We start from the raw sequence: 9954 nt of genomic DNA on the forward strand, positions 1-9954 counted from the left end.
AAAGTTTCAATGGTGTGACTGATGGTAGCGTCTAAAGATGCACATAGCAAGATTGCAGTGTCTTCAGACACTGACAATGGGAGTCTCAGTCCTTGCGCATTCGGATGCAAGGCTTTACACCAGGGAAGGGCATTGTAGTAGTATTAGCATAAAGTCCCTCACACAACTGCAGGGAAGGCCGTGACTGCCTCAGACTGAGAATCAGGCTCTATGAGGATCAATCCCGCCCCCTTAACTAACCACACCCCCTCAAAAGACCCCGCCTCCATTTGGGCTGCTTCCAGATATTTCCCAGGCTGGTTTTCCATCCCAATCCGCCCCTGAGTGGGAGGGACCTAAACCACCTAGGAACCTCCTCCTTGTTACGTCACTTGGAGCGCATTCATCAAATATCAAAGTGTACATCGCCAAGATCCAAAACTCAAAACATAACAAGTCCAGTGTCACCTACCTGCTCCCTCTCTGTGAGATCCAAGCGCCTTCGATCTCCAACACCAACACCTGCATCATCAACATCCTCATTCGTCATCGTAAGTGGTCCTGCTGCATCCAATGTTGGTATTTGAAGCATGATTGATTCCTCTCCTATCAGTGATTCCTCAGAAGGATCCTTGATGACTACACCTGTTACTGCTGCTGTTGCTGTCAGTGGATCTTCATCCCGGAAGGGGACCAGGAAGAAGACTACTTGTAGCGTATCCTCCAAAAAACAATTAACTGTCAAACAATCGTATGCAAGGGCAAACAAGTATGACAGCAATCACCCATATGCACAGCAGATTACTGACGCCATAACAGCTATGCTGGTATTAGATGTGCATCCAGTATCTGCCATTACTGCAGTGGGTTTTCAACAATTAATTAAGGCCCTGTGTCCTCGCTACCAGATCCCTTCTAAATTCCACTTCGCTAGAACAATAATTCCAAGTCTGTACAAGGACATTAAAAAAAACCTTATTAATGTTCTCAGAATGCCGTTGTACCCACTGTCTACTTGACCACTGATATGTGGACAAGTGGGACAGGGCAAACTAAGGATTACATGACTGTGACAGCCCACTGGGTAGGTGTATTGCCTACAACAGCAACAGCAGCAGCAACATCTCCCAAAAGACAGCTGATACAGAGGCAGGCTACTCTTTGTATAACTGGTTTCACTAAGAGGCATACCGCTGAGAACATCTTAGAAAAAAACTCAGGGAAATCATTGCTAAATGGCTTACCCCACTTGCACTCTCCTCGGGATTTGTGATTTCGGACAATGCCACCAATATTGTTAGAGCATTACATGTGGGCGAATTCCAACACGTCCCATGTTTTGCTCACACAATTAATTTGGTGGTGCAACGTTTTTTAAAAAGTGACACGGTCATGCAGGAGATGCTCTCGGTTGCCCGCAAAATATCCAGACATTTTAGACATTCGGCAACCGCTTGTCGAAGATTGCATGACCAGCAGGTACTGTTACATTTGCCCTTCCATCAGCTGAAGCAAGAGGTATTAACTCAGTGGAATTCTACCCTCTATATGCTTCAGCGGATGGAGGAACAGCAAAAGGCCATCCAGGCCTATACAACGGACTGTGACATAGGCCATGGAGGAGGAATGCACCTTACTCAAGTGCAGTGGAGAATAATTTCCGTGTTGTGCAAGGTTCTCAAACCCTTTGAACTTGCCACATGTGAAGTTAGTTCAGACACTGCCAGCTTGAGTCAGGTCATTCCCCTCATTAGACTTTTGCAAAAACAGCTGGAGAAACTGAAGGAGGAGCTGAAACGGAGCAATTGCGCAAAGTATGTCAGACTGGTGGATGAAGCCCTTGATTCACTTCACCAGGATCCAAGAGTCGTCAATCTATTGAAATCTGAAAAATATATTTTGGCAACCATTCTGGATCCTAGATTTAAGTCCTACCTTGTGAGTTTTTTTCCAACAGACCAAAATCTAAAAGTATGCAAAGAGCTGTTGGTCAAAAAATTGTCATCTGCAGCTGCATGTGAAATGCCATCATCTCCTCCTTCAGTTTCTACAGCTGCCAGGAAAAAACTCAATTTTCCTTACAGAATGCCTGCTGGTCATGCAGATCGTTCACCAAAAAATGACATCTGGTCGGGCCTGAGAGAACTGCCTACAAGTGACATGTCTTCTACCATGACTATGTGTATTGCGGTTTCCATTCACAGAATGGTGGAGGACTATTTCAGCTATAACATCCTATTAAACATGTCAGACAGTCCCTTTCAGTACTGGCAGGAAAAAGAGGCAATTTGGAGTCCCATACACAAACTGGTTTTGCATTACTTAAATTGCCCACCCTCCAGTGTGTACTCCAAAAGAGTTTTCAGTGCAGCTGGCAACCTTGTCAGTGATCGGCATAGGAGGTTACCTCCTCAAAATGTGGAAAAGATGATGTTCATTAAAATGAATTGCAAATTCCACAAGGAAAACCTCTACCAACAATTACATCAAAAAATTACAGAGGCGCCTATGGTGGATTCCAGGGGGGACAAATTAATATTGTGTGAAGGAGAGGATGTACACACTGATGGGGATGACGAGGACAACTTGTAATGTAAATCCAGTTTGTGTATGGGATCAGCTTGTTTTATGGGGGGTGCAAACAAACCAATAATTTCAGCCACAATTGCCAGTCCTTGTCGTTGAAATGATTGGTTTATGAAACTGTCCTGTTTCGTATACAACATAAGGGTGGGTGCGAGGGCCCAAGGACTATTCCATCTTTCACCTTTTTCCTTTCAATTATGTGCTGGTTGGGGCATTGCTGCCTGACATTTTAAATTAATGTTATGGTTGGTTTAGGAACCAATGATTTATTTTTAAATTAATTTATGATCAATTTAACAGCCAGGAGCTGCACCCAATGAATTGTTTTTAAATTAATTTATGATCAATTTAACAGCCAGGGACTGCACCCAATGAATTGTTTTTAAATTAATTTATGATCAATTTAACAACCAGGGGCTGCACCCAATGAATTGTTTTTAAATTAATTTATGATCAATTTAACAGCCAGGGGCTGCACCCAATGAATTGTTTTTAAATTAATTTATTATCAATTTTACACCTGGCTGTCACTGCCATCGACATAGCTGCTCTGGGGTGCTGTGCTCCTGTCTGTCGAGGGACTGCTGCCCAAAATAATAAATAAACAATTTTTTTATGTGCGTGTCAGCCACACCTGTCATTGGCATAGCTGTGCAGGGGTGCTGTGCTGCTGTCTGTCAAGGAGTTGCATGAATATTGCAATGAAAACTTTTTTTTCAAGTTCTTGGGTTAAAAAATTTTTTTTTTTTAATCTTAAACATAGCAGAAATGTTATCCTAACAGCTTATAAAGTTATATGCTCTAAAAAACTAAAGCCCATATTTGTAAAAAATTAAAGCCTAACTCTGTCAAAAGAGAGACTGACACCATGGCTAAACATAAGAGTCACCTTCTGGATGTGAATTGTCTCATTTGCATGGGGAAAACCCAACCCTCAGATGAAAGTGTCTGGCTATAACACCCACCTTTGCCAGGAATTACCAAAGATTATTACAAGCAAATGATTCATCTGTCCGGAATCTGTCTGGGAATTCATGGATCATATTTGGCCTGAATGCACTAGACATCCAGTGATTCTATCACTATGTTCTGTAGCCCACTTTATTCCTACCAGAATCGCAAACTGAAATACGGAATAGTAAGCACAGACAACATGGAGGCCTTTGTTATTCCGCTGCCTGCATGCCAACCAATACCTCCCAGACTACACCCACTGGGGGGGACAAGGTCTTGATACTGACCATCCCCATCTGTTGCTAGGCCTTCTTCTTCCAAACCATCCAAGCTGGACTTCCTGTCCAAAAAGGGTAAGGAGGGTGCAGACAGAGGAGCTAGATGTCCCCAATGACATTTTTTTCTTCTATCATAGATGATGTGGAGAGATGAGAGCTTCAGAAGTTGGAAGTATAACCCACCTATTTGGCTTCCCTCCAGAGAAAAGAGCTTTGTTCCTCAGGAAGTGTATATGCCTGAGCTGATAGGTAGGTAGTCTCTGTCTGTTGGTAAACACCCTTCAGGAGATGGAGTCAATTGTCTGTTTTTTTTGGAAAACACGCTTCCTGGTCCCCTTCTGGGATGAAAAAAATCAACTCCCAGCAAGCAGGCATGGCGCTCAAGAAAGACACAACGTAATACTTAAACCTTAGGTCTGAAATGTTGCATTTGCTGCTCTTCCGCTTGTTCACAATATATCTCATATTGTTAAGTGGACAGCGGGAACAACGGCAGTTTAAAGGCCACTAACTATGTTTTTTTATGTCTCTCTACAGGTTGGGAAATGCCGTTATAGAAAATTTGCAAAGCATTATTTAAGTCAATTTATTTTTGGAAAGCACGCTTCCTGGTTCCCTTATGAGCTGTGAGGTTGTCAAAATTGACTGGAAACAAGTGGAAATAAATGTTATTGAGTTTATTAATACTGTAGGAACAAAAAAGGCCCATTTTATGTGATTTTAGCTGTTTTTTTATTTTTTAAGAACAAATCCAAATCCAAAACCAACATCAAAACACGAAAACAAAACACGGAGGTGAGGTTTTGGCAAAACCAATCCAGATCCAAACCAGGGGAGATCCAGATCCAAAACCAAAACACATGGGTCGGCGCACATCTCTAGATACAACTACTGCTGCTTTGTACTGTTTTTATTAAATAGTTTCTGCTGCACTGCAAAACATGATAAAAATAAAGACAGAGACAGTGGAGAGACATCCTTATACATACTTGCTCCCTTTCCTTTCTCTCTCAGACCTCTCTGGAGGGAAAGAGACTGGCTGCCTGCCCGCTCTGCTGCCTGCTGCATGTGCGTCTCTCCGTTCTACCATCCAGTCCCACTGTCTGAAATTATGCTCGCTCGGGCTCCTCAACATCTGAGCGTGCCTTAAATAGGTTGCTCCTCTGCATGATTTTGCAGCCACATTAAGGCGGTGGGTGGGGACGTTCCTGGAGAGGCCGGAGGTGGGAGCGGTGAGCTCAAGGCAAGGGCGCTGCTGCCACTGCGACTAATGTGTGTGACTGACAGCTAGGGGTAGGGTGGAGGGTCGATTGCACGGGTCGCCCTCCCCTAGAACCAGCCCTGATTGATGATTATCACTCAACTGAGAAAACATTGGCATATCGTACATCCCTGAATCAGGCCCATTGTGGGGATTCAATTAAATTGTCACCCAAAACAGCAGTCACAGATTAGTTTAAGAGTAGTAAGTCTCTCACTGTAAGTGACGGATATATGCCAGGAGAATCATTTCATGAGAAGGGAGGAAGATGACGTAGAATATGGGGCTCCAATGATTTCCATTTCAGAGGTTAATTTGAATTTAGGGAAGACCTTAAGCAAAGAGATGGGATTTCCAGAAGTGAGCTAGAGCAGATCCAGCTACTAATAAAATCTGGCCCACTAAATAACATTTAGATTTAGGGATAGAGAGTGGGTAACAATGTAACAGAGTAGGACCTGGGTCTGGGGCTATGGGACCTTTTGTGAACTTTGACAATAAGTCAAAACTACCAACCAGAAGGGATGAATAACAGTACAATCCCAAAAATTATGAAAAATATCACGCACAATAGATCAGTTGTGCAATAAGATGACCCCATTTTGTGTAACTTAACCGGGATAAGATATAGCCTATAGTATGGAGCAATTTCACATACAATTCAATATGATTCGTTCACTTAAGCTGGGTACACACTGAGCGATGTGTACACACCCGATATGTCAGCCCATGGGCTGACATATCGGTTCCTGGGTACATATCAGAATGAGGAAATGAGCGATGGAATGATCCCTCATTCCGTGTTTCATTACCTGCAACTGGGCCATATGCGATATTGTCTGGTTGAACGAGCAGCAGAACAAAAGCATTCTTAATAAAACCATCTGGGCCTAGAGCTTTACCTTAAGGGAGATGTTTAATAACACTTTCAACCTTCTCCAAGGACCATGAGGCAATAAGTGTTAGTAAGTCCTCATTACTTAAGGATGGCAAATTAATGGCAGTCAAAAAAAAAGGTCAAAGTTTCATTGGAAGGTTGAGGTACCGATTTATCAGAAGATAAATGATAAAGATTAGCGTAATATTTGTCAAAAACATTTGCAGTGTCAAGAGGGATAAAACCCTTTCAGTCTTAAGGATCTAGGATACTTTTAATTCTATTATGGGCATGCTGGCCTCATATTTTATGGGCAAGCAATCTACCTGCCTTGTTTCCGCTGTATAAGACTTGTGGCGACATCTAGCTGATCCTAGCATCCGAGCAATAAAAAGTTTTTGAAGTTGAGACCTAATGAAAGTTAGCTCTTTTTTCGAAGCTCTGGATGGTTGATGCTGATTTTAGGGCTGAGAGTTTGATTTCCAAATATTTTTGAGTTTTAAGATATTGGGGCCTATTCATCATCACTTCATTTTTACAAAAGCAGGTGAAAATGATAACTTAATTTTCACCTGCAATTGTAAAAATTATCGGGCCATTGAGTGAAGGTAAAGCAGGAGATATCACGGAAATCTCCTGCTTACCTTCCTCTTGCGGAATGGCCCGCTGTCCCCATACACTAGTATCACAGATATCTCCAACTTACCTTCCTCTTGTGGAATGGCCCGCTGTCCCCATACACTAGTATCACAGATATCTCCTACTTACCTTCCTCTTGTGGAATGGCCCGCTGTCCCCATACACTAGTATCACGGATATCTCCAACTTACCTTCCTCTTGCGGAATGGCCCACTGTCCCCATACACTAGTATGGCGACAGAATTAATCAAGCTCCAAAAATATTAAATTTTTGCAGCTTGATTGCGGGAGCATTCAGCATCTTCAGATGGTCAATGATCCTGCTGCGGCATCGCAACTCGCTCCTTCCCTATGGGAAGAAGTCTTGGGTTGCGAAGAGGGATCCTTTTGGATCTCTGCGCCCCTGTCTGGCTCCTTCTGCTAGACGTCGGGGCTCTTGTTCGCATGCGTGACCTGTAGGTCATTCATGCGCACTATTGTCACTGCTCTGGATCCTTCCAGAGGCACTGCTCTTCTGACTCACAGAGAAAAGAGAAGGTGCACACGCCAAATACTAAACACTGCCAAACTGTGTGGTCTCAGCATGGTAGCACCTCATCTTGTGTTGAGTATTAGGGTATGCAGTCCAAGCCCCCATATATAATCTGTTTTGTGTACATGTGTACACTTGAAGGCGAATACTCCTTCAGCCTGGTTTAGCACCCCTCCCATCCACCTAAGAGTGTTTTTAATTAGCATGGATCTCTGGCATTTGCAGACTGCATTTTCAAAAAGCACTATGTATGGTAAGTCCTGAATAAATTTATACAGTTTGTCAGTTTTACATATGAATTCAGGGAGCTGGGCCCTCCGGGTTGGTGTGACCTGGCTGCTTTGGGGCATCACATTGTAATATTTAATACCGATTTGTACCACCCTCCCCCATAGACTTTGTTTTGTGACCAGGTGTCAGGTGACTGATTCATTCATACCTGCATGGACTACTGTAAACCTGACAGCTGCCTATTTAGTCTGTCTGATCCCATCACTGGCTGGGTATTTAATGTTTCTGCATCTGTCTGCATTTTGCACTAGTAGTAGGAGCATGACAAAGAAATGAGCTTCCCCGACACGTCACCCAAGAGAGGGACCTGATCAGCCAAGCAACTTCAAAGGCAGCCCAAAATCGGCCCCCTATCACAGGTAAAGGCGGCGGTCTCTGGATAATACCTGTAGAGCAGGCCATAGGTAAAATCCTGGAGGATTGGACCCAGCTCTGGGAGATGTTGGAGCAGTCACATGTGTCATCAGAGTTCAGCTGAAACGCATGTGGCTATGATGGTCTCCAAGCCACGCCCCCATACTTGGTAAATTTGAATATTAGCTGTACACCTAAAAACACCATTGCCTTCCAATATGCAAATTATCACAGTAAAACAAAACCTTCAATTTGGTTACACCTAAAATTTACTTTTGAAATAAGCATTTCTCAAAATAACACCTTCCTAGAAACCCCTTAATGGCTAAAAGCCTATCAATTCTGGGTGTGTTATAAAAGATCGACAGTATAAAGGTCGACATTCAGAAGGTTGACTGGTTATGAATGTTGACAGTAAAAAGGTTGACATGGCCATTAGGTCAACCATCATTCTGTAGACATATTTAGGTCGACACATTCAAAATGTCGACATTTAATATGTCGACAGTAACATGTTGAATTTTTATTTTATTTTAGCCTAACCCTAAACTTAACCATAACCCTAAACCTAACCCTAAAAATCATGAAAAAAGCATGTCGACATTTCAGTGTCAACATGTTAAATGTTAACCTTTTGACGGTGTTGACCATTTAACCTTGTCGACCTAAAAGCATGTCGACATTCAGAATGTGCCAACCTCTTTATTGTAGACCAATCTACTGTTATCCGTTGGTTCTATAAATGAGACAATATGAGTTTACCTTAAACAATATTTTTTAACACATAATGGAACATAAATAAAATGTCTATAAACACAAGTTAGGTTTTCATTAGAAAGTCCAGTGGATTTTCAGGCATAGTTTACAGGCAGGAAAAAAAAAGCCCATAAAATGTATTGCTACGGATTTCATGACATTGTATTAAACTCTAGAAACAGACGTACAGTACAGTACAGTAGATCACAGGAAAATAACTGGATTTTCTTTTCATCATAAAACTACTCCAAACAATTCTATCCTGCAACATCGATTAATAACATAGATTTTTGGCTTTGAACTATAAGACTGTGTTCCTTAACCAGCCATGATGCAGGATATGAGCTTTCTCCCAATCCTGAGCATAACTACAGTATATAATTCCCAACTCTCATAAATAGCTTAACCACCTTTGAAATATTAAAATAAGAGCAATTCTCCTATCTATCAACCTTCATGTATAAATAGGGATTACAGCTGACTCGCAGAGTCTAAAATCCCCCAGTCTGTTAGCCGTATATATAAAAAATTACTTCAAACACAGATTCTTTTCGTACTTGAATTATTAAAAAAAGGAGAGGAATGCAGACAACTAGATATGAGATGAATGCCAAAGTTCTGTGCTACAGATAATTATTTATCAACAATGGCCAGTACAGTATCTTACAGCGCTCCAATCACCTGTGTACAGCAAGGCTGCTATTTTGAAGGCTGGGCAGTGTCGGACTGGTGTATGAACTTGAAGGGCACACTGGGGGAATGCAGTCAGGGTCGGACTGGCCCACAGGGGTATAGGGGAATCTCCTGGTGGGCCCCACAACCTGAGGGCTCACCACCTCCCCTAGGGATTAGATTCAAGACTCAAACTATACATTATACATATGTTAGATTATACTGCACAGGACTATGATGTATTTCCTACAATGCATTGCTGTTATTAATCTGGTACATTATCATGCAGACACTAGCAGTTTTTATTATATATACATTTTTAAGGGCCCCAGACCATGCACTCTCTAATGGTTAGCCAAGCCTCTGTGGAGGCTGACACATCCCTAAGTATGGGCCCCTATCACTGCATTTCCACGATAGGCCCTTCATGGCCCATTCCGACACTGAATGCAGTGGTAGGGGCCTATGCTTAATTAGCATGGTCATGGTCAGCCACCAGAGGGGGTGTGACTATCCACCACAGAGGCTTGGCTAGCCATTAGAGATTTTATGGTCTGGGTCCCTTTTTTTAAAATATATATATAGTATATACTGACAGTACATGCATGATAATGTACCAGATTGATAACAGCAATGTAGTGTAGTGAATGCACCATAGTGTTGGTAATACAGTATAATGTAACATACTGTATGTGTAAAAATTAAGCACATGATGGTGATCCTGTCCATATATACCACATTACTAGACTGTACATGTAATAGGGGACCCTGGTGC

Source organism: Taudactylus pleione, unplaced genomic scaffold, assembly GCF_031769625.1.
Source record: "Taudactylus pleione unplaced genomic scaffold, aTauple2 ptg000030l, whole genome shotgun sequence".
In the NCBI taxonomy this organism is placed as follows: domain Eukaryota; kingdom Metazoa; phylum Chordata; class Amphibia; order Anura; family Myobatrachidae; genus Taudactylus; species Taudactylus pleione.